The sequence below is a fragment of the Astatotilapia calliptera genome, chromosome 15, assembly GCF_964374335.1.
Source record: "Astatotilapia calliptera chromosome 15, fAstCal68.1, whole genome shotgun sequence".
In the NCBI taxonomy this organism is placed as follows: domain Eukaryota; kingdom Metazoa; phylum Chordata; class Actinopteri; order Cichliformes; family Cichlidae; genus Astatotilapia; species Astatotilapia calliptera.
The window spans coordinates 6357118-6382957 of NC_137436.1; the positions used below are offsets into that span (position 1 = coordinate 6357118).

Genomic DNA, 25840 nt, shown 5'->3' on the forward strand with positions numbered 1-25840 from the left:
TGCAGGGTTTTGGCGAGGAAAATTGCTCTAACTGGCAGGATCAACAGCCCAGGTGTACCATTTTCAATCAGCATACTGCCACACCACCCTTTGTCTCAAATTATAACAAAAATTTGCCAAGGTTCCATACAGATGTGAAGACATTCAGATAGATACACAGATGCTAATAGTACTCTGAGGTAGAAAGGGGCTGTTAAATCTACAGACTGTGGATCAGTTTAAAAAAACTGTTCACACATGTGTACATAAGACATTCTTAAAACTGCTGCTTGTCAGTGAGACAAAATAGGACCAAAAATGAATGATTTTTGTTACGTTAGTATTACATATTTGTTCCAGCCAGCACAACTTTGAAACACATGTATATTCACTGGTTGGTATAGTAATCAGACGTATGTTCTGTCTCTGCAATATGCTCCTCTGACTGGACTTGAAATGTAGAAAATGTATTCACCTCCTGAATATTTAAATATACTGGAGGGAGAGGGGGTTCGTAACCAAACTGAGAGTGAAAACAAAATATTCTGTGTTTGCGCAGAGAAAAGTGCACATTAATCGTTAGATTAAATGTCATTTGTGTTAAAAATGTTATTTCTATTCATTTACTTGCTTATTAATTTAAAAAAAATAGATATGACACTTATATTAAAATATTTCACAAAGACATAAATCCAAATTTTCTTTTTTTTAATGAACTCGACTCTATAATCCTCCCTTAAGCTGACTCATTATTCGATCTTGTTCTGCTTCTTTTCCTGCCTCTGCTGGCTTTTCATTAAAAGCAATAACAGGAAAATGAGTGAACATGCAATGCACACGATCACGAAGGATAACTTGATTTGTACATAAGACAGCCGTGAGCAAAATGATCACAATAAAATTACATGTGAGAATAGAGAAAGCACTTTGCACAAATAGAGTGAGGTTACAACAACACACTATTATTAATAACCACTATAAAGAAACGTAGTGATAGCAGCAAGCTGAGGCAATGACGATAACAATTAAAAAAGTACTACCCTGAATGTTACTGTGGAAACAAGGTAACGGACAAATGACATTGCTGTTATACTTCTTTGAAATCTGCTGCACAGTTGATGCAGCGTATTATGAAATATCTGAGACAAGTCTGAACAATTTCAATAATTAGCAGGCATTTCCACACAGACTCTTGTGCTCATTGTCTAATGACTTAGACACCACTCAGAACCAAGCAGACACCAGCAGACCCTTGTGGATTCACGGACATGCAAAGTATAATCGCAACTGAAATCCAGTTTCTTTGAACTGTTTTCCAGGGTGGAATGATTGCGTCCTATCTTCCTCCCCTCACCTCAACCCATTGTGGCAGATGGCGGCCCTTCCCTGAGTGTGCTTCTGCCAGACGTTTTTTCCTTGTAAAAGGGGGGTTTTAGTTCCCGCTGTCACCAAAAGAGGGCATATGATTGTTGGGGTTTTTTCTGTGGGGTCTTTACCTGTTCGGGCATCTGACAAGGATGCCCCCTGGGCGCCTCCTGGGTGAGGTGTTCCAGGCATGTCCCACCGGGAGGAGGCCCCGGGGCAGACCCAGGACACGCTGGAGAGATTATATCTCTCGGCTGGCCTGGGAACGTCTTGGTGTTCCCCCGGTTAAGCTGGAGGAGGTGGCTGGGGAGAGGGAGGTCTGGGCCTCTTTGCTTGGGCTGCTGCCCCCACGACCCGGCCTCGGATAAAGCGGATGAAGATGGATGGATGGATGGATGGATGGATGATCTTTACCTTACAATATAAAGCACCTCGAGGCAACTCTTGTTGTGATTGGACATTATATAAATAAAACTGAACTGAATTGAGTTAATTAGTATAGCAAACATCTTTAGTGAATAAAAACAAGGATTAGATGCACAAATTTGAATTTGATCATTTATCATGGATTTTCTCTAATGTACACAGGGTCAAAAGTATACACTTTCTTTCCAGAAAGTGTCATCATTTTCCATGTATAATCTGTAAAATCTGAGCTTCTGCACTGACTCATTGAAATGGTGATAAAAACCAACATAGTTGTACATTTGTACCCAGCCAGGCAATGTTCATACAGAAAACTAACACGTAATGTGGGATGCGTTATATTTTTTGATTAATTGACCTAAATCTGCTTTTGATGAGCATCGCAAAGGTGAGAATAGCGAGTAGAAACCAACCATAAGCATGCTCAGTACAGCAAACTTTAAAACTTAAAATCTCTTGTTAAAAAATGTCTGTTGATCATTTTGTTCTTTTTCTCCATATTTTTACTCACCAACAGCAAAAAAAAAAAAGAAGACAGCGTATTTAAAATACATTAACTGAAGGTAAATTATTTGAAGTATGAAGTATGTTCACCATTACAATCCAATTTCATTAAACATATGGCTCAATTTGAAAATCCAAGATGAAGCATATGTGATTCCGTCATTAGGGCTACATTTCACATCAACCAAAGTAAAAAAATAAAAATAAAAATTCATAAAACATGTCCCAATAACGAGAGAACTCAATTTATGGCTGAGCTTAAGCTATAATGGTAAATGATTTTTTTAAACGTTTAAATGAAAACAAATGGTGACGTCATGATTTTGTGAAATACATGAAATACATATTTTAAAAAGTATGTTTTTTGAACGTTCTTTGGTCTATTCATAAGGGGCTTGGAGGTTTTCTGTCTAACTGCTTTTAAAATAAGACATCTGAGCCCAGCAATAGATTTTCTGTGGGCTGATATCATCATGCTGGATATTTCTTCAACAAAAAAAAATCAACATTACAGTGACGTTCAACACCTTTATCTGACACTTCCCTCTCAAGAAATACAACATTATTCACTGCAGTTGAGCTAATATTTTTTAAAGAATCATGACACAAAGATAACAGGTAACAGAGTCGCTAGGCGGAAAAAAAGAAACCTTTATTTAAGATAAACACATTTTATTTCCTCTTCGTGCTCAGAATCAAGATCTGGTGTCGCTTCTCAGTAAAGGATAACCTCATCTCCCTAAAACATAAAACACTTTGTTTAATAGTGTACAGAGCACTACGGGTGAATGTAACGATTTAAATGAGCGCTCTGTGGTTTTCAAGCATTTTTTTGTGGATCAAATTACGCAAATATCAGCAGGAACCCATCCTTTCAAAGCATCTGACTTATATCAAAATCGCTGTTTCATTGATACAAGTATTGCTTAAGGTAATACAGATGATGTTGAAAGCAAATGCTCCTTAATGAGGTAGGAAAGTCTAGTATGAATGGATTTATCTATTCAGTAGAATCTCTACGGTGCCTAGACAATATAATGGTGTTTATATCAGCTCCATCAATCCTTTCTAAACGTATCATGTGAATCACACGCTTTTATTTAATACTATGCAAGTGTGCTTTTGGATAGTTTACCATATACTTTTTGTATAATGATAATACTACAAATTATGATGATGATAATAATAATAATAGTTAATGTTTTTAATTAAAAACAATGTATGTATAATCTATGACAATAGGCCTAAACCCTGAAACGCACTGGCAACCCTGTTACCCAACTTTTACAGGGTTGCCAGGTAACAGATATTTTAGACCATTGTGTTAACTGCTAGGTACTAACATGTCATCTCATGACCTTAATCAACTTGTGTTTAAAAAACGTTTACTTTTTAGTAAAAGTAAAGGTTTGTGCAGACAAAGACAAATTATTGAAGGGAAGAAGAAACTTGATACATACTGCATTTAAAAATCTCCCCACCAAAACGAGGGAAATCATTTTGCGTTGGTTTCGCAGCTTTGGGCAAACTGTTGCTGAATTATAGTGTTTCATAGGGGTCAGATTTCTCAGACACAGATAAAGGGAATAACTGAATTCATATTATTGACCCAAACAATTAATGGTGAAATTTTAACATACAAAAACATGCATCTTAGTGATCCACATATGATCCATTTTCACCAGACTGAAATTTGTAACAAGACAAGGAGTTTATAGCCATGCTGGATGCTGTGTGAGGCTGTGCTAAACAATAGTAGATGACATATATTCACTGCTGTAATGTTTTCAGTAGCTTAGATTAGAGAGTTAATATGCTAACATGCTAAACTCAGATGAGACTCATAACAGATTCTCCATTCTCATATCTGTCGCTCTACCTTGTTACTTATACATCATCTTGGCCTTTCATCTTCACAGATGATCACAACGTTCAAAGAAGAGCTTCCTTGTTTTTGCTGCTCTCCTTTTCACCCGCTTCATCTTCCCACTCCGTCTGCTTCTCTGGTCTCTGCATTTAAGCGTCCTTCCTTCTCTCTCATCTCCTTTATTCCTAAAAATCCTCTAGCACCCCTCTGTAAATCCTCTCCCAAATTAGTAATAACTGAAACAGAGGATTAGAGACACTGTGATCCTCTGTTTAATCCTCAATTTATTCTTAAAGGGGTACCTTCATTAGGGGGATGTTTCCAAAGCTTTCCATTTCAAAGGTTAAACGTAAGAAATCCGTTTTCAAAAAAAAAGAGGGGAAAAAATGAAGGACAACTGAGGTGCGTGTGTGTTTTTGAACTTGCACAATATGGTTTAAATTCAACCACAGTGGTTCACCGGATGCTTCATCATTTAAGTGTTTGCAGTTACAGCTACACAAAGCCACATTTCACGCACGTTTCCAAAGAGAAATCAGAGACAGCTACTTGGAAAACCACCTGGTTTATACTGACTTAACGATACCAAGGGGATGTAAGCAATGAGAGGAGTAATGACGCGTACACGCAAAAAGAGCGGTTGTACGCTTTCAAAGAAGCCGCGATTCATTAAAATAATGCGTGCGTGGAAAGTTGTTGATATTTCACTCGTTGGCCTCATCGTCTCAGCACGTCGTGGACCTCAGCAGAGAAACATATGTCTTACCATAGTATCAACAAACATGATTTCATCCTATGATTAAAAGACATCATTACTAAAACAATAACAACATAACTCATCTGTTTAACATCCAAATAAGTTCAAACAGGAACATCTGTTAACATCTGTTTATGGCCCTTACATGTGCAAAGTTTCATGATACTTAATGTACAATAGTAGACTCCCATAATGTTTTAATGTTTTGTATTTATTCATTTATTTTTGGTGAAATATAGCAACTCAAACATGAAATGACAAGGAGGAAGAAAGGAAACGAAGATGTCCCACTGTAGATAGGAGTCTTTCCTGACTTGGATCTATTATAATAATCAATAAAGGGTTCCCATCTTGCATAAAATGAATCAATTTTATTTCTTCTTGATGAGAATTTGATCTTTTCTGTAAGTGGTTTATTCACTCGATGAGCTGGTGGTTTCTTTTGTTTCCAGTTCAACAAAATGAGTCATCGCGCCAGCATTAACACAAATCAGACCAACATGTACTGATTGTTTGACAATTTTTGTGTGGCTGCTTTTACCCCAAATAGGGCCAGGACCAGGTCCAAAATAATCTGCTTCTAAAGAACCTCAGAAAAGGTCTCAAATGTTGAATTAGTATGAATTAGTCCAAAAGCTTGAAATGTTTGGGTAGTTCCAGAATGTATGAGCTACAGAGACTCATGTTTGTCCACACATGTCTTTTGCACTTTTCTTTAAACTTCTTCTTGTTTTTTATCTTCTTCCTTTATAAGATCATTACAGCAGATCATCTGCTTTCATTTCACCTTTTTCTTATCTTCTTCTGTCACACCAATCCTCTTCATGTCCTCCTTCATTAAATCTATAAACCCCCTTTGTAGTCTTCCTTTTTTCCTTCTGTCGGCAGCTCCATCTTCAACATCATTTTCCCAAATTATCCACCATCTCTTTCTTGTACACATCCAAACCATCTCTACCTTGCCTCTCTCACTTTGTCTCCAAATCACTGAACCTGACTGTCTCTCTGATGTCCTCATTTCCAATCCAGTTCATTCTGGTCACTCCCAATAAAAATCTCACATCATAGCAAGTCTCTGTACTGTCTTATAAACCTTCCCTTTCACTTTTGCTGTTTTCTCTTTCATTCATAGACCTCCCCAGGTACTCATCTCCACCCTATCAACCCTCCCTCCACTCATTTCTTAACCTCTCTTGTGCACTTTCTGTTGCTTTGATCTCTGGATAATCCCGGATATTTAAACTCATCAACCATTATTACATGTTCTCCTTGCAACTTCAACTTTTCACCTATCTCTCTCTCTCATTCACACACATCTTTTCTCTCTTACTTAAACAGACTTTCATTCACTTTCTCTCCAGTGCATACCTCCAACTCTCCAGGCTGTCTTCCACCTGCTCCCTAACTCACCACAGTGTCATCTGCAAACATCATAGTGCATGGAAGATTCCTGCCTGACGTTATCTATCAACCTACCCATCTCCACTGCATATAAGTTATATTTTAGCAGCTAAAACATGCATGACACTACAGACAGACCTTTTGTCTATTATTATCTAAACCTGCCCCTGAAATAGTTTAGGTGAGGATGGATCCTGATGATTTTAGTAATCTCTCTTTTTGCCTCTTTCTGTCAGCTGCTAACATTTTTGGTTTTTAATTAAATGTGCTGACAACTATTGAGCTTCTGCTCAGATTGCTACATCCCACAACTCGAACCCAGATAAACAGTAGAAAATGGATGGATGGATGGATGGAAGTTATATGTTCAGGAGTGATTCAAATGGCTCCATCCTGTTTATGCCAGCTTTTTCTTCTCTCCTGGTGTCTGTGAACCCTGATTTTGCTGTACACAACAATAAACTCTTCTTTAAAGCACGATCATCGCTGTGATCATGTAAGCATACTGATCTTAGAGTGGGCCTGTTATGTTAATGTCTAACTCCACATTTCCCATCTTCCTCCCGTACACTAGCTTTGCATAATTCATAGTCCAGAATAATCCATATTTATCTTTTCCAGGGCCTTGATCCAGTCTCTTTGTCAAGACATTTTAGCTCTCTCCCCCGTCCCTTTAAGCCAACAATCTTCTGATTGGCTGCCTCTTGTAAGCAGGCTTTTAACAATAGGCTGGTCGGGCTTCTGTGGTCTTTCCCGTAGCTGTGTCCCTGAGATGACTACATGAAAGATATCCACTCTCACTGACATCATACAGATCCAGGAATAATTAAACTGTCTGAAACTAAGTGTGTAATTCAGTATGAAGCCAGAGTTTTTGTTTTAAACTTTAACCATGTTTAATAGCATGACAAAAAATAAGGAAGCATAGCTGCCACATCATCCATAACTCGTTATCCAACATCTTGTTACTGAGTCTTCAACGTAGAAAAGCTTACATGGTGTCAAAGACAAAGTCATGCTGGACAAATTGCCAATCCACCACAAGCTGCGAGTCAGTGCTAACCATTGCTCCACAGCCCTCCTAGCTGTTCTCGCCTGCAGTGGTTGTTGCATAAAATGAATTTCAAATATGAACATAGTGTAAAACAGGCAGGGGGTGAAAGGACAACAGGGACTCAAATGGTGGATAAGAAGAGACAGGGAAACAAATGAAAGTGAAACTGAAACAGTGGCGCGCTAAACCCATTTCCATTTTCCTCACCCTCTTTATCTCTCCTTGCTACCATTGTAACTTCCTCACTTCAGCTGGGAAACTCTTCCCTCCTCTCCCATAATACCCCTCGCCCCTTTTGTCTGAGGTTCAATGACCCCACTCAGTACAAGAGCATCATCAGGGGGATGAGATAACCTTTTAGTCCATCCTTTTAATCTCTCTCACACATATCCTCTCTTTGTCTATGTATTTCTGTTTCCATCCACCCCCCTCACGCTTCTCAGTCAGTATATCCACTTCCTGCCCCACTGCGTGTGCATAAATGTACAGCAGACTCAAATGTCAGAGTAACTAATACAACAGAATTCAATTACAACGCACCTCTGCTCTCTCGCTGTCTGAGGTGAATTAATGTTCGTGCATATTACATAAAATTTGTAAGTAAAAGTTTTTTCTCTCACTGTCTCACCCGTGTCCTCCCTCTCCTCCATAAAGAGCCTTCTTGGCTTCTTGGCAGTCAATGTGGCTGTGTCAGAAAAAAATATCAAAGTTACTGCAATCCTTAATGCAGCTTATTGTTTCTTTGTTTCTGGCAAGCAGCACGAGTCGTTTTGCTTTACACCTAAATGCCTTGTTAACCTTCAAGTCTCACAGGGGCACACACACCCATTTATGCACAACTTTGTTCTCCTGCAATTACTCTCCACATGCTGCCACTTAATATATGAAAAGAATAACTTTATAAATTTAGGAAACCATGAGAAGTCAGGCCAGGGTTTCCCTAAATCTAGCTTCATGCGTACAGTTTATGAAAGGGGTGTCAACTGTGACACTTATCTATAACAGCACTATGATTTACAAACAAGGCAATCTCATAGATTGCAATCCTTATTTCATTAAATTAATGTTTAGCTCACAACGCCTTCTTTCAGCAGCAGCCATGCCGGTGTTTCACAGTCTGAAAGCAAGTGAAAAAATCAATATAAAAACAAAATTCAACACCAGGCTTAGTCTACATGCAAATTTAACATAAGGTTCACAAGCACAGATATATTTCCTGTTTTGAAATAATTTTTTAATCCTTATGTAACAATAAACACGTTGCAGTTATTTGTGGCCGCGGACCAAGATCAAGGAATAAAGTTGTGTTTAAGAATCTATGTTCATTGCTATTTCAGGAAAGAAAAAACATTTTAGATGCACTTAAAACCTTATTACGGTACTTTCTCAGCACTGAGGTCAGGGGATTTTCTAAGGATGGTGATGCCATTTTCCAGAGAACTGATTGGTCAGAAGGCAGTGTTTTCATATCTTTTAATGAAAATCTCAAACATACCCTTCTCTGGAGCAGGATAGGTCTGCAGCATGAGTTACCATGGCAATGTACCCCAGTAAGAATGAAACGCCACTGTGATACTGAAAACCAAGGGTTTATCCTGAAGTTACCTCCTTCATATTACAGGCCTCTGTAGTGGTGCAACAATGTATCGGCGGATGTTCGGATTACACGGAGGTACATGATTGCCCAGTGGCTAACTAAGGACACCTGATCAGATTCTTAAACCCAGCCCATCAGATTAGGTTCACCTTTCATCAGCTAAAACGTTTATTAAAACTAATCTGTACTTCAGCTTTCTCAGCAACTCACCATTAAAATACTGACCACATAGTTTGACTCAAGCAGACGTTAGCAGACTTACAGTTGCAGTAACTGTAACTGTAACACAACTAATCCCTGTACAGTTACAATAATGTGTTGCTCACGTTACAAAGGTTGTGCTACAGTCAGCTGATTTTGGTTTGTGCGCGGAAGGAGGAAAATGGTGAAGCTGTCTAAAGCATGACCATGACTTTTATTTTTCATACAGAAAAAGACAAGAGAGGAATGGTTAAAGTGCAAACTCCATTCAGGATGAAAGCAGCTGCATTATACTAATGACACAACTTTATTGCAAGCACCTGCAGAGACAGCATGCTAACACAAAGTAAGCAAAGAACCCAGAGTGATGTTAAAGCTGAGTGTATGCAGACCCCAGCCCAGCAGCCAGAGCCTGAACTTCATCAGATAACAAAGGCAGTGTTGGGTGGTCAGGTTCCAGCCTGTTTCTATCTGTTCATGATTTTAAGTAGCATCACCATGGAGATAGTTTTAAAGTCTCATTTCACGTTCACGTTGTATTCATAAGTAAGTACTAAAATAAATATCTATTTGTGTCCTTATTAGGATAGAGATTTGTGTTGGTGTTTGGAACTGCAGCTTGTAAGTTTATATTCTTAACTAATAATTACGTTACATCCCGGTCATTCAACAGAACGTCCTGTATTACTATTAAAAAAGGTAACGAGTAATGAGTAATACATGTTACCTTTACGTGACAAAGGAGCCATTAATACTTATTCATACAGTAAAAATACTTTTATAAATTCAGCAATCGAAGGGACACGGAACAATGGATCAGCAGCACAATTGGGAAGTTTCTCATATCAGCTCATGTTGATCCATTTAAGACACACACATATCTCCTCCACATCTCTCCCGGAGGCAATATTTCCTTTGTTTCACATTTCCAGCTGGTATATTATATCCGTTTATCGGTGTTACGGAGTATAGCATGGTGGGAAAGGACGGAGAGAAACCCCCCCCCCCCCCCCCCCCCTTAAGTTTTGTTGGTTTTGTTTTTGAGTTTGTTTTGGATTAATTGCATGTTTTTGTGTTTATTTACGGTTGTTGCACCTGTGTGGGAGGGGAGATTTTACTCTAGCCTAGCTGCCAGTGAGGCGGAGTTGAATACAGGGAGCGGCTGATTGGAGTTCCTCTTTATAAAGGGGAGAGGAAGCAGGAAGTGTTGTTGTTGTTTTTAGTAGGACCTCGGTGAAGCAGGAGAGCCCCGGAGATCCAGGACAAAGTGTGCGCATTTTTAATAGAAAGGATTTTTTTAGCCTGGCCTGGTTTTTGCTTTTAACGAAACGGAGGATGTGGAAAGGAGGACGTATTCCTATGGAGCTGTGAGAGGACGTGCTGGAAAAGAGAGGACGTGCTGGAAAAGAGAGGACGTGTTGGAAAAGAGAGGACGTGCTGGGAAAAAAGGACGTATTGGAAAAGAGGAAAACGAGCACTAGACTGGAGACCTCCTGCGCCCCGATAAGAAGAACTGGACCAGCTCGGGGAAGTTTAACTGCCGGGAGGTAATGTGGAGACCCAGCCTCGAACAAAGTTAAAGCCTGAAAAGGTGGGTGGCAAACCTGTTTTATGGAGCTGCAGGATTGATACGGTTGGTTGCGTGTTCGTGCAGTGACCCTCTCTCCCCTGTTTGTAACTAGGCGAAGAACTCGGACCGCGGTGGTCTTTGGGCTTTGGATCCCTGGCCGGGGTTGTCTTCAGCCGGTAGTTTGCCTAGAGGAAGAACGAATAAATTTTGTGTAACCCATTGCAGTGTGTGCGTGGTGGTTTGTTGCTGGTCCTCACTAGAATTCCTATTCTTTTTGCATGGAGGCTCTCTTAACAGACCTCCCGTAACATTTGGCGTTTGTCGACAGGATTTGTGACCAGTATACAAACCTACCTGCCTTAGACTGATTAATATGGCGGATGAGTTATCTGAAACCAGGAATATGGCGTCACCATTTTTTATCGGTGCGCCCTGGGTACCAAAATTTTGTGGGCTTAATACGAATTATGAAGATTGGGAGAGTCAAATTAGCGCAATGCTCCGTGCTCAAAAGTGGTCGATAGAACAGCAATGTGATTTTGTATTGAGTGCATTAGGAGGAGAATCACGACGTGAAATTCTTATTCTGGAACAAGCGGAGCGGGATACGCCAGATAAAATCTTTCTTCAGCTTAAAGAACTGTATGGGGACAAAACAGCCGTGGGTACCCTGCGTGCCATGTTTTATGAATGTAGACAAAGGACAGAAGAGCCTATTAGAAAGTTCACGTTACGCTTAAGGGAGTTGGGCCATCGCCTGCAGACAAAAGAGCCACAAGGGTTTCGGCGGGCTGACCTGCACCTGCGTGATCAGTTTGTCTTGGGTCTTAGGGAGGGTGAGATACAGCGTGATCTGCGGCGTTTATTAAGGCACGATCCTGACCTCTCATTTGAACAGGTGCGTAAAGAGGCTCTGCAATTGGAAGCGGATGCGCTGTATGGCGTACATGAGGACTCCGCTTGTGCTGTAGTAAGAGGGGATTTAAAGTGGCAGGATACTCTGAATTGGAGAGATAAGTTTAAAGTGGAGATCCTTGCAGAAATGAAGGAGCAAATTATGGATCTCAAAAATACTCTTCAGGAGGAGCTGAGGGAATTTGTCCGACCAGCACCAATGCCACGGACGTTTTCAGCTCCTAGAGGTGAGCGAGAAAGGTGGAACCTTAGTTCCCCTCAATATAGGGGAGGTGTTGAAGTGTCCGAGCCACCCCCGGTGACAAGGCAAACCCCACGGTTAGTGGAGCGACCACGGCACAAGTGGGATGAGCATGGGCAGCCTATTTGTAGTAGGTGTGGAGTTAGTGGACACATGGCAAGAGAGTGTCGGGGCACTTCATCTCAGATGGCTTTAAACGAGTAAATCCAGTCGCTATGGGCCAGGTGATTGGAAAGGATGATAGTGGTCCAATTCAGTTAAACCACCCTCAATTTTTAGGGGCATGCCGTCAAGTAGAAGTATTCATTGATGGTAAAGAAGTGACATTTTTGCTGGATACTGGGTCTAATGTAACATTAATGCCACAAGCCTGTTTTAGGAGATTGTTTGGTGAACAGGAGCCGGGGAAAGAGAGTGATCTTAATTGGCTAAAGCTGAAGGCCGCGAATGGATTGGCTATTCCTTACGTGGGCTATGTGTTAGCTGAAGTACAGGTGGGAGACATTACCCTAAAAGATATGGGAATTGTGATTTCAAAGGACGACCCCAATAATTCTAATGCATTACCTATATTAGGTATGAACATCATCGTTCCATGTTGGGATGTGTTTTTTTTGAAACCTCAGGCGCAGACCCAGACCTGGCCTGTTGGCTCGACTGTAGACGCTCAACAAGCGTGGGCATCTGCTTTTCAGGACTGTCAAAGAATTCAGGCAGCTGTCCCCGTACCACAAGTAGGGACCCTGCGACCCGCTTACCGCCACCCGGTGAAGATCCCTGAACACAGTGAGCAGGTGATTTGGGCTAGGGCCCCACAGACACTGAGGAAAGGACAATGTATCTTGGTGGAGCCATTGGAAGGGCCTAGTACAGTTGCCGTTGCTCGATCGCTAGGAACTGTCTATAGAGGCCGGGTCCCTATCAAAGTAAGGAATCTCAATCCTTTTCCTATTACGTTACGACGTTATGAGGCCCTGGCTACATTCTCCACGGAAAATGTCGACATTCAGGAACCTTTTGAAGTCACGTTTGAGCAAACCAGGCCAGGCATCGTTGAAGTGGGCGTATCCCAGGTGAGCTCGGAACCATCTGGTAAAGCTCCTCACATTGAAGTTATGACACAAGGGCGGTCGAATCTATCTATGGAGGAGCAGGAAAAGTTAAATGGTCTCTTGAGGAAGTGGGGCGATGTGTTTGCTGCCGACGAAGAGGATTATGGCCACACAGATGTAATTACGCACTCTATTCTGACAGGTATGGCACCTCCTATTAGAGAGCGGTATAGGCCAATCCCCCCTAAAATGTATCAGGAAGTGCGAGAATTGCTGAATAATATGATTCGATCAGGGGTGGTGCGAGAGAGTACAAGTCCCTGGGCAGCACCCATTGTCCTGGTAAGGAAAAAGAATGGGGAATTGAGATTTTGTGTGGATTACCGCAAGTTGAATGCAGTGACACATAAAGACGCCCATCCATTACCTAGAATTGAAGAGACCTTGACGATGCTGACTAAATCAAAATACTACTCCACCCTTGATCTAGCAAGTGGGTATTGGCAAGTGAAAGTTTCTGAAGCTGACAGGGAAAAAACTGCATTTTGTACTCCTTTTGGCTTGTATGAGTTTGAAAGAATGCCTTTTGGATTGTGTAATGCTCCAGCAACATTTCAAAGGTTGATGCAGAGTTGTTTGGGAAGTCAAATCACAGAGTCCGCTTTTGTCTATCTGGATGATGTGATAGTATATTCACCGGATTTCGACAGCCACCTAGAACATCTGCAGGCAGTGTTTGCAAGATTGAAGAGCTATGGGCTGAAGTTGCGACCTGATAAATGTGTTCTTTTCCAGCAACAGGTGAAGTTCCTGGGTCACCTGGTGAACAGTGAGGGTGTGGCTCCGGACCCTGATAAGATTGCCGCTGTACAGAAGTGGCCGGCCCCGCAGACTATTCATCAGGTGCGTTCCTTCTTGGGCTTTGCCGGTTATTATCGGCGGTTCATTGCAGGGTTTGCGGGTGTTGCTAGGCCTCTTAACTCGCTGCTAGTGGGAGTACCGAAGAATAAAAAACAGAATATCCCCATAAATTGGGATGAGGATTGTCAGCAGTCCTTTGATCTTCTGAAGCAGAAATTGCTCGAGGCTCCTATTTTAGCTTTTGCTGATTTCAGATTACCCTTCCGGCTTTATACGGATGCCAGTAAAGTGGGCCTTGGTGCAGTACTGTCTCAAGTACAAGATGGGAAGGAATGTGTGATAGCCTATGCTAGCAGAAGCTTAGCACCCGCCGAAAGGGATGATGCAAACTATAGCTCCTTTAAACTGGAGCTGCTCGCTTTGAAGTGGGCGGTGACTGAGAAATTTAAAGATTATCTATGGGGGTCTCTGTTCACAGTTTATACTGATAATAATCCATTGGTCCATTTATCGACTGCAAAAGTGGGCGCAGTGGAACAACGGTGGGTAGCCCAGCTCGCAAATTATCAATTTGATATTAAGTATCGGCCTGGCCAGGAAAATGTGAATGCTGATGTTCTGTCTAGAATGCCATTGCAGGTGCAACCCCAGGATTTGGTGCCTCCACAGAGTGTGGACGAAAAAGCATGGGTTCAGGCTGTGAACATCGATTGGGATCCAGGATGCTGGCAAGGCTTACAAGAGCAGGACCCCACGTTGTATAGAGTGAGATACTACATGGCCCGAGGAAAGATGCCATCTGGGGAGGAAAGACGCCAGGAGCCTACTGCAGTCTTAAACTACATGAAACAATGGTCACGGCTGGAGTTGTTGGAGGGTGTTCTGGTCCGCAGGGGGGTGGATTCCAACACCTGTGAGGCGTACTACCAAATCCTTGTTCCTTTGGAGGAACAGCAACCAACATGGAAGGCTTTCCATGAAAGGAATGGTCATTTGGGGGTGGCAAAGACACTTTCGATGCTGCGCCGTAGTTTTTATTGGCTTCAAATGGAGAAGAGAGTGCGGGACTGGACAACATCCTGTGAACGGTGTGTACGTCATAAAGGTCGTGGTGACGGTCGGGCCCCACTTAGCCCTGTTCTTACACACGCACCTCTCCAAACCGTGGCAGTTGATTTCCTGACATTAGGTAGACCGGCAGACTCATACCAGTACATTTTGGTCGCCACTGATTTGTTTACAAAGTATGCTTGGGCAATACCTACCAGGGACCAGACCGCTGCAACTACAGCGAAGATGTTGTTGAGACATATTATTCAGCCAATTGGATGCCCAGAACAACTGCACTCGGATCAAGGGGCTAATTTCGAGTCCGCCCTCATAAAGGAGCTCTGTCAGTATTATAATTGTCAGAAAAGTCGAACTACTGCCTATCATCCTCAGGGAAATGGGGCCTGTGAGCGTTTCAATCAGACATTAATAAATATGCTGTCCACCCTAGAGGAAGAGAGGCGGACTCGGTGGGTACAATGTTTGCCCGAACTGCTCCAGGCTTATAATAACTCTGTCCATGCGTCTACAGGTTACACCCCCCATTACCTGATGTTTGGATGGAATGCTCGTCTGCCAGGCGAGCTGTTTATGGGGACGAAGAGACCCATGGAGTCAACCACGACGCAGGAGTGGGTGAGGAGACATCATGAGCGCTTGAGGCTGGCATACCAGATGGTGGAAAAGAGCAGCCAGAAGGCTGCAGGCCGGATGAAGGACAGGTATGATGTTGGGGCTAGGGCAGCACCATTGCTCCCGGGGGAAAGGGTTTTAGTCCATACGACAAGAAGGGACGGACAGGGTAAACTGGCAGCACACTGGGAGGAAGAGATCCAAATTGTAGTTGGCCAGCCAAACCCTATGAACCCAGTCTACAGAGTTCGGCCAGAAGGTAAAGATGGGCCTGTTAGAGTGGTCCATCGTAATCGCCTGTGCATATGTACTTTCTTGCCTTCCGTCAATGATAAAACAGGAGGTGGCGCCTTAGAACCAGGAACGGCAGCTGCGCATGATATAGCGACAGCCTCAGACCAGTGGTTACTTCTATGGAGTATGGCACAGCAGATGCCAGGGCCAGGTCACTATCCGTCCTCCAACAAGTCCGCCCCTGCAACTCAGGAGGGTTTAAGGAGATCGGCCCGTGAAAATCTCGGGAAGCCCCCACCTCGATATACTTAGTAGAGTGCCCGAGGACGGGCTAGGAAAAAGTTGGGGTGGGTGTTACGGAGTATAGCATGGTGGGAAAGGACGGAGAGAAAACCCCCCCCCCTTAAGTTTTGTTGGTTTTGTTTTTGAGTTTGTTTTGGATTAATTGCATGTTTTTGTGTTTATTTACGGTTGTTGCACCTGTGTGGGAGGGGAGATTTTACTCTAGCCTAGCTGCCAGTGAGGCGGAGTTGAATACAGGGAGCGGCTGATTGGAGTTCCTCTTTATAAAGGGGAGAGGAAGCAGGAAGTGTTGTTGTTGTTTTTAGTAGGACCTCGGTGAAGCAGGAGAGCCCCGGAGATCCAGGACAAAGTGTGCGCATTTTTAATAGAAAGGATTTTTTTAGCCTGGCCTGGTTTTTGCTTTTAACGAAACGGAGGATGTGGAAAGGAGGACGTATTCCTATGGAGCTGTGAGAGGACGTGCTGGAAAAGAGAGGACGTGCTGGAAAAGAGAGGACGTGTTGGAAAAGAGAGGACGTGCTGGGAAAAAAGGACGTATTGGAAAAGAGGAAAACGAGCACTAGACTGGAGACCTCCTGCGCCCCGATAAGAAGAACTGGACCAGCTCGGGGAAGTTTAACTGCCGGGAGGTAATGTGGAGACCCAGCCTCGAACAAAGTTAAAGCCTGAAAAGGTGGGTGGCAAACCTGTTTTATGGAGCTGCAGGATTGATACGGTTGGTTGCGTGTTCGTGCAGTGACCCTCTCTCCCCTGTTTGTAACTAGGCGAAGAACTCGGACCGCGGTGGTCTTTGGGCTTTGGATCCCTGGCCGGGGTTGTCTTCAGCCGGTAGTTTGCCTAGAGGAAGAACGAATAAATTTTGTGTAACCCATTGCAGTGTGTGCGTGGTGGTTTGTTGCTGGTCCTCACTAGAATTCCTATTCTTTTTGCATGGAGGCTCTCTTAACAGACCTCCCGTAACATCTGCGCCACAACTGTAATTAATCACAGCGATTAGAAGGCTGCAGCTCTGTGTCTACGAAGTGAAGGTTATAGGATTAAGTCGGAAATATGAAGTTCTAACTTAATCTCAGCTCTGAGGTGTTTTTGTGTTTGTGTGTTGAAATACAATGGTAATGAGCTGATAAGGAGCGTCACCGCCTCCATGTTTGTGCATGTAAATATAATAAAGGACACTAGTTACTTTCAAGCTGCTCCTGATGCTAAATTATCAACAGTAGTGAGGATTAGCTGATACAATGGTTTTCTCTTCCTGCTTCCGTCGTTGGTGTCAGCCTCTCTTGAGCTTTCCTTCTGTTTTATTACTCTCTGTCCTCACCTTTGTTCTCTCCTCACTTTTAATTCAATCTAAATGAGCTCCCCTAAACTAAAAAGATGTATGAAAGTACACTCTCAGCCTCATCTCCTCCTCTCTAGTCTACTTTCCTCACTTCCAATTGTTTTCTCTCACCCCTACCTCCTCCAATTCTTTTTCCCTTGGGTCTATTTCATCACATCTCTCCTGCATCCACCCACCGAGTCTCTCTAACACTCGCATTCCCAGTCTTTCCTCGCTGTCTGGTCCAGCCTGTTCTGACTCCTCCTCCTGTCTCTCCTCTTGTCAATCACTTCCCTTTTTAAAAAACAGCCTAATAAATACATTAATTACCTCCATCAGTTTTCTGTCTCTCTCTCGTTCCCCCACCCCATGACTGTGTGTTTGTCTCTCAGCGTCTCTGCCTGACAAAGCAATAAATTAAATTAGCAGAAGATAAAATGCCAAATATTCTCTCCATGTCGTTCATTTCATCTTCTTTCACTTCCATCACTTCTTCCTCTCACTCTGTCTCACACTTCCACCCACCATCGCCTCTTGGTTTTTTTCTTCTTGCTATTAGTCTGTGCTGCACATCTAATCTCTCTGGACACACTTCCTCAATCCTCTTTCCCATTACTGGTCATTGCCATATTAAAAAAAAAAGAAATAATTTTCAGCGTGTTCTTCTTTTTTGCATTTCCCTTGGACCTGTCTGTCCAACTGCAGACTAATTCTTATGAAATATACCTTCATGCCAGAAATATACCTTATGAAATATACCTTCATGCCACCATTACATTGAAGCATCAAAAAAAAAAAAGAGCGACCGAGCAGTAATGAAATGACCTGGACTGTAGGTGTGTGTGTGTGCACGTTGGCAGAAATAGCTGCAGTATCTGTTATTTGTCGGAAAAACCATCACCCTGCATGACTTTGCTCTTACTATTTTTTATTTGTCTGACTGCTGCTGACTCGCCTCAATTTTCTTTTACTCTTTTCAATTCCGAAACCCTGCTCCGCTCGCCTCTGCTCTTTTCTTCTTTCACACTCGGCTGAAAAACAGTCATCAATAACCAGAGGCAAAGCAGACTGTGTACAGTACGGTGTGAGATTTAAATAAAAACAACAAATGTACACTCCCTGGTGACTCCATTAGGTACATGCATACAGTGCATGAGGTGTTACCAAGGTCGTAGTGAGCGGTGTTGTGGTACTGGACATGAATTAATCTCCCCCTCGGACATTTCAGTAAAAGCAAATATTATTGTTGTAAACATCGAACTAATGGCTGAGCTTGTATTTTGGATTTTGTTACACTGTATTTCTAAAGTGGTGACTGCTCAGCTTGCATGACTCAAAGTTGTAACAGTCTCCGACTATGTATGTTCCACTCTGGCAGGTACGACGCCTGGATGATTTGAGCGATGTGATTTCATCTGTTTCCATCGCTAAAACATGGATAATCAAGTTCGGGATGGGAAAGCTGTTTGATCAGTGCAAGAAAATAACAAAGTGGAGCTACACCAAAATTGAAACAGATCAAAGAAGGGCTTTGATGAACGGCTGTCTCCACAGTGCTTGGTGATGTAATTTGGGGGATTTTTCTTATCAAAGAAGGAAGGAAGTTATAACAGTGTCTGCAACCAGAAGGACACGATGCAAAATAATAAAATCAGGGTACAGGTGACAGGGTTTAATAAGGTGTTCTAAAATCCCAACCACTGCATGACAGAGTTACTGGATCTCCTTACTAAATGGGTCAGGTATTCAGAGTTTACTTTTAATTTGTCTTTACATAAACATATCGCTTTGTGAAAGCGCGGTGCAGTTTTATGGTCGGCAACAAGAAAACTGCACTCAGTTCATTTCCTTGCTTCACCTCCATAACAGCGTCTTTAATACACAACGCAATTTAATCCTCTGCAGCTCCACAGGAACTGATGTTCACTGCCTCAAAACTGTAATCACAGTTTGTCGGCGATACTGAGGCAACAAGCGAAAAGCCACAAATACTGAGACTGGACTGTGGAGGTGGCTTGTGTGTTCTCAAAAATGTGAATAATGCCAGTGGAGATCCCATAAAGATATACTTAAATTAATCTTTGAAAATAATATGCAGTGTGACTCAGAAAAATATGTCGAGTATGTGTCAAAATAACTGTCAGGGAGGTCTTTTTTAGCTTAGTCAGAAAGCTGACAAACCAAGGCATTGCATCATGTTGATGCAAAAAAAAAAAAAAAATGCTCATCAGCAGTGCCCCCAAAGACACAATCAGACAAAAAGCACTGCAAAAATCTCTCAGTGACACATTTGTGCTGTTAAGTCATTCGTGAACTCAGAAGTCAGAGGCTCAGTAATCTGTTCCTTACTCCTTACTTGGTAGTATGATTTGAAATTTAAATATTGTGGTAATATGACAGTCGCCAAGTTAAATCCTGTGCCACGCTGCAAATCAATTCCTGTGCCGGAGGGGTTCACATAAAGAGAGCGCCGTAACACCTTGATGCAGAAGCCTAAATCCATCTCAAGCCCATGAGGCTTTTCCTGGCAGCCGCACTACTGTTGATATTTGAAATCAGTGAGGTTGGTGTTATTTCCTCCCTTCTTTGTGTGCGTCAATACACATCGATATATTAGTGAATACACACTGCAGCTGAGTAATCAGAGGTAAATGTCACACATCTTACATAATGCCCGAAGCTTTGAATCTCATTAACAAAGCCCCAGTAACTATGGCGATGAGCATCATCGGAGACCCCCGATGTAACTTATGCTAAAAAGGCCAAGAGGTTGCCATGACAACTAGAACAAAAACAAGGGTGAGAAAGTTGGAGCTGGTTTATTGAAGCCATGATATGTACACAAACACACACGGACACTCAAAGGCCTTTATGCTCAAATGGGCACTAATATGTCAATAGTGTCCAGAAAAAAACATGTTAAGATGTTAGTCTTTTCCTTCCAGTTCCTTTTTATCATCATCATCACTCTGTGCTCCAGGCTCATCCCTCAGCATGTGAACACCCTCGCTCTCTCTCTCACACACACACACACACACACACACACACACACACACACACACACACACACACACACACACACACACACACACTAGGTCTGTAATGACAGCCAGACTGGAGCTTGTTAGCACAAATTCACATGAATGTTAAACAGCACGAATATCACTACCAACGTGAGATCATATAAATACAGGATTATTTAAATATGACATGTTATGTCCTGTCATCTCAGTCAATTTATAACAACAACATTATGGCTCATGAAGGTTTTCACTACACTTAAATGCAGATCAACTTTAGACTGTATATAAAAGATGAACACTGTGAAGCCAATCATTAGTTTGCTCTCTTTCCCGCTTTGTCATTTACTTTTTTTCCAAGGTGGCTCCTTCGTGGTTTCCCTGCCACTCAGTCAGTCACTCACCTGTCGGCATTCAGCTCGTCAACTCACCTGCAACTCATCAGTAGCTCTGGAAGCAGAGTATTTAAGAGTGAAGCACAGACTCAGTTATCAAAAAATCCTTGCATCAGCCAGGTAACATGCTTGCCCGCAGTCTGTTCCTTCCGTCCGTCCGTCCGTCCGTCCGTCCGTCCTAACCTGTTTCTCATTCCCTAAGCTGAAGATAAACCCATAAAAACTTTTCAGTGCTCAGCATGTGGGTCCATCCTTCTATCCTTTTATAACAGATATGGCATACTAAACTACCCCATATGGGCAGATCTAGTGGGCCACCTACAAAAGCTGCTCAGCCATGTAAACCCACGCCACGAAGCTCCCAGCTCACAGTTTTGGTGCTGATGTTAATGCCAGAGGAGGTTTGCAACTCTGCAGAGACTTGATGACTTTCATGCAGTCTAAGACCTCGCTCGGTAACTTTAAGTGGTCTGAACTGTGTCCTTTCATAATAAACAGTAAACTGTGACGCTGCTACGCTGGTCATTTTAAACCACTTCAAGGTCACTTTAAATCATTCAACTGTAAATTGTAAATTTAGATTGTTATTGATCCTTTTACCTTTAATTTAAAGTATATATTTATACCTTTTACTTTTCCCTTAGTCTTAAAATGTATATTTATTTCTTACTCTTCTTATATTTATTGTTGTCTTTTGCACTGAATGGAACTGGAGCCTCCTCGTCTCATCTCTCTATATACTCTACTTTATGTAGCAGAGATGACAATAAAGTTTACTTTGATTTTAATAATGGAATGTAATCAGGCAAGCCATTATCTGCTAGAAACAGATTGTTGTGTGTTACACCTAAATAAAACCAACTCCACTCCATAGTTGAGCTGAACCTTAGCAGCTCGGTTCAAATATGATATGTTTAAAGTGTTTTGAATTTTGAATACTCCAGACAGAGTTGAACTTTGCTCTTATGAAAATACATTATATTTAGTGATGTAAACTAATTGGTGGGGAAAATGAATGTAGAAAATCGATGGCATTAAATTACTGTAATGGATTCATAGACAGTAGAGGTCATTTAAAGTAAAATATCATTACAATGTTGGACATTAAATATTTACCACCTTTCTCTTTTTTTAATGCATTTATTTAACTGAATGAATACTTGAGCGGAAGATTGATGAATAATGACCAGCAACTTACCATTAGTGATTATTATAGTCAGTATTAACCCATTCTTGGTCATGGACAAGGGAGGAGAAACTATATATCCCAAGGCTCAGAGTCAAACTAGCTTCCAGAGACAACAGGCACAGCAAGGCAGTAATTCACTGGAAGGAAGTAAACAAGTGGGGGATGTGCAATATTGTAAGATCGGTTCACTTTTGAAGGGTTTAACTGATGTCTGCTTTTAGATTTCAAAGGGCAAGCACTGATTTCCTTGCTTTCCCACACTAAATGCAACTACATTGATCATTTGGCTGATCTCCTGGAACTGCAACAGAAAAGAGACACTGATGATAAGGTACAATGATTAATTGTACTTTTTTTTTTTTTCAAATTTCAAAACATCATTGCCAAAAGCAGCAATAATATCTGTTTTTGTGCTCAATTCAGCCTCAAGGTTTAAATCTTACTTTCGTTTTAATGCCAAGGGGAAAAAAACTGTGGGAGTTATTGTTCTCCTGGCATCGATTATGATAATATGCTGTATATGCCTGACATCTTTATTCAGTTTGTCATGCATCTCTATGTTTTGTTACAGCAACAAAATCTCTGACTCATGACTCCTCTCTTTACCTCCTGATGGGCGTTTGTTTTGTTTTGGATTTTTTAATCTATAAAACAATACTGGATTAACTTACAGTTTTTCTCAGTAACTTTCTCTGTATCAGCTTGAACAGTTACCAGCAACGCTCCTCCAAATGGTTGCTTTTAATGTGCCCAGGGTGTTGACAGATTTTCTTATTAAGCACCTTGGACATAAAACACTGCAAAAAGATCAGAGGTTTTTTGTTTTGGATATATGCATATTGCATGTCATGTTGTATGCTCTGCATTTTAAGTTGTTTGTATTTTTATTATGTTTGGAGTTTGTGTTTCTGCTGCCTTGGCTAGGTCTCCCTTGAGAAGGTGACCTCTGTGGGACCTAAATCAAGGTAAACCAATAAACACTGGCCATGTAGTAAGCTGCGCGTCCACTAAAAGATCTTTCCACACAAGCAAGCATGTTACATAACACTCAGAAAAACTTAGGAAAAGATATTGCAGATTTCAAATTGTAATGTTTTACACATCATGGTGAACTCAAATGATGTTTATGTGTGTTGTTCTTTTTGCTGTTTCCCTCCACTTGGCCTTAGCACAATGTGGCAGACGGGGAGAGATGACTTGGATTCATCTCACTGTACAATCAATGAAACACAGGATCCGTTCCCACAGTGCTGACGACACAAACATGATCTTCCGCCCACACAAACAGATGCACACATCCAACTCCACTCATCAAAGTGGATGCTGCCTCATACCTACAGCAGCAATCAGACAAAGAGGTGAGGCAGGATTCCTCTTTTTTCTGTGAATGTTGGTAACAAAAACACACTTTGCTGAAGGTTGACTTCAAAGTAGGCAGAAATAAAAATGTGAATGTTACGTCCCCCCGAAGGGGTCTGGGCATGCGAGTGAGGGGACCAGTAACAAATGAGTCCAGAACAGAATGAAAGGAAAACAGACAGGTGTTTTTAGTAAATAAAATAGTCTTTATTATAGATAATCATAACATAAAGAGCCGGCAACGCCGTTTTACCAATAACACTTGGAAAATGGGAAAAAAGGTTGCAACAACAAAGAACACAACAACCAAACAAACTCCACACCACAAGGAGGCACTTCCAGGGGCCCACAAGCTCACCCTATCACTAGCAGCAGCTAGTAGTGATGTGACGTTCTGTATCGAGGCTTCGAAGCTTGTGTCGAGTAATGGAGGGGGCGTTTCTGCGATGCGCGTATCGAGGCTTGCTTCATTTATGGGAGGAGCTGAAAATGATGACGTCCGAAGCCTCGCCGCCCGGCTGTACCACGTGACTGGTTCATGAAGTGGTTCGAACTTTGCCGCGAGATATGACAGCGATATAAACCCCTCAGACTTCATTCAAAATGTAGGTGTTTGATGGAGAGTTGCGGTTAGTGAGAGTTTGGAGACAGTTTGGAGGTTTATGAGAGTGAGGAGAGAAAGTCAGGAGAGAATGGAGCCAGCTAAGAAGAGGAGGATGTCCTCCCCTGTGTGGGAACATTTTGATTTTATTCCTCCCAACAAGGTATGTAAATTTCTACAGAAGATGTATTTTCATAATACTGATGGTGCAATACAATTTATGTTAAGCGGCTTTACTTTTGTACAAGGTGAAGTGTTTGCTATGTGCCAGGGAGCTGGGATATAACAACAACACCTCATCCATGCTTAGGCACTACAGAGCTTCGCATGAGAATAAGGGGAACACCGATTATGGAGCAGGACCAGGTGAGCCATCAAATGCCATGATAATATAGCATGCAGTAATGTTACTAAATGATATAACAATATTATACAGCTGTTATAAGTTACGTGTGTGATATTTATATTTGTGCTTTGTCTTTATTGTCTTTCCTCAGGAGAACAATCTCAAATAGATGAAGACCTGGTTAGCATGGTGATTGAGCCATTTAGCATTGTGGAGGACAAAGGATTTAAAAGATTTGTTAAATCATTAATCCTAGCTATGTTCTCCCCACTAAAAAGGACGTAAAAGCAGTGAAAATTTAGTTATTACAGAATAAAATGTGAACAGGCAGGACTGAGGCTCAGTGTGTAGCTGTCCATACCTCAGTGTTACAAAAGCACAACTACTGTCCACACCCCAACTACACCTCACCTCACAGTAAATGATCATTTCCATTTTAAGCATTTCCAAATAATCATTTTCCATACTGCCAGTATAAATATACACAGTATACTGCCATCACTACAATATACATGTTTTACACACTCCTTTTGTTGTTGACATTTACAAGCTGTGTGCAAAAGGCCACACTCTTCAAATTCATGCCAACTAATATTTTTATGTCCAGTAGGTGTCCTACTAGAGCAAATGAAGCTTCAAGAAGCTTTGTGCTGGAGTGAACCAATTGGATGAAAAGCTTCAGTGCTTCATGAAGCTTCATCTGCCCATCACTAGCAGCTAGCTTTACTGCTGCCGAGGCCCACAAGCCCACACTACTCACGTAAAGCAGCTATACTATTTCCACAACTCCACACTTCAGGCAGGATAACTACACACCAAGAACACCCCACACTGCTCACAGCTCATCCCCAGCTTATATGACCTCAGAGAGGATGATTGCCGACTGGGCTCAGGTGGTAAATGAGTCCAATGAGCAGCAGCTGTGTCCTGGGGAGAGAGAAGAGCAAGAGAGAGACAGAGGGGTGGAGCAAGAGAGGAGGAGGCAGAGAAAAACACCAAGCCCACACAAGGGCAGTATCAGGAGGCCCAGCTAGGGCTGTAACAGTGGAGAAACACCCAGAGTGTTGATAATGTGTTCCTGAGACAGCCTCAGGATCACTGCTGTCCCAAAATCCCGACCCATTGCAGAAGCCACATTTCTGGCAGCTCCCAGCCAGTTTCTGCTGATTACATTTTGTTAATCGAGTTTGGTCTTGTTTGTTGCTTGTGCGCATTTTCTTTCATTTCAGAATTTTATCTACGCTCACTTTGTCAGCAGCAGCACACGAGAAAATAAGAGACAATCACAAAGAAACAAGACTGACTGAAGGGCTGGTTAGTTTGGCAGCAACAGTGGTGCTGGGAAAAAAACAACCCTTCTTTTTCTTCTTTTCTGTTGCTTGTCTCAGTCCAGAGGAAATGGCAAAATGGGCCAAAATTCCTCCTGCGTGTCGAGGGAGGAAATGTTTAGCCAGGGTTATGGCTGCTTTCAGGAGATTTTTCAACAGATTAGTTTCAATTCCTCTTCTCACAAGAGCCACATTAATGTTTTATCAGCCATATCTAAATAATGAATGTAACTTTTGCGTTCTTTTTTTTTTGTTTGTTTGTTTTTCCATTTGT

General features: G+C 42.0%; 1 long non-coding RNA gene across 1 annotated transcript; it reads left to right on the forward strand.

Annotated features, from left to right (window-relative positions):
- The first annotated feature begins 10360 nt into the window (after positions 1 to 10360).
- Positions 10361 to 10940, forward strand: LOC145420519 (uncharacterized). The gene is made up of 2 exons (XR_013901842.1): positions 10361 to 10742; positions 10834 to 10940. It is a non-coding gene; the product is annotated as an uncharacterized LOC145420519 (long non-coding RNA).
- The last annotated feature ends 14900 nt before the right edge of the window (positions 10941 to 25840 follow it).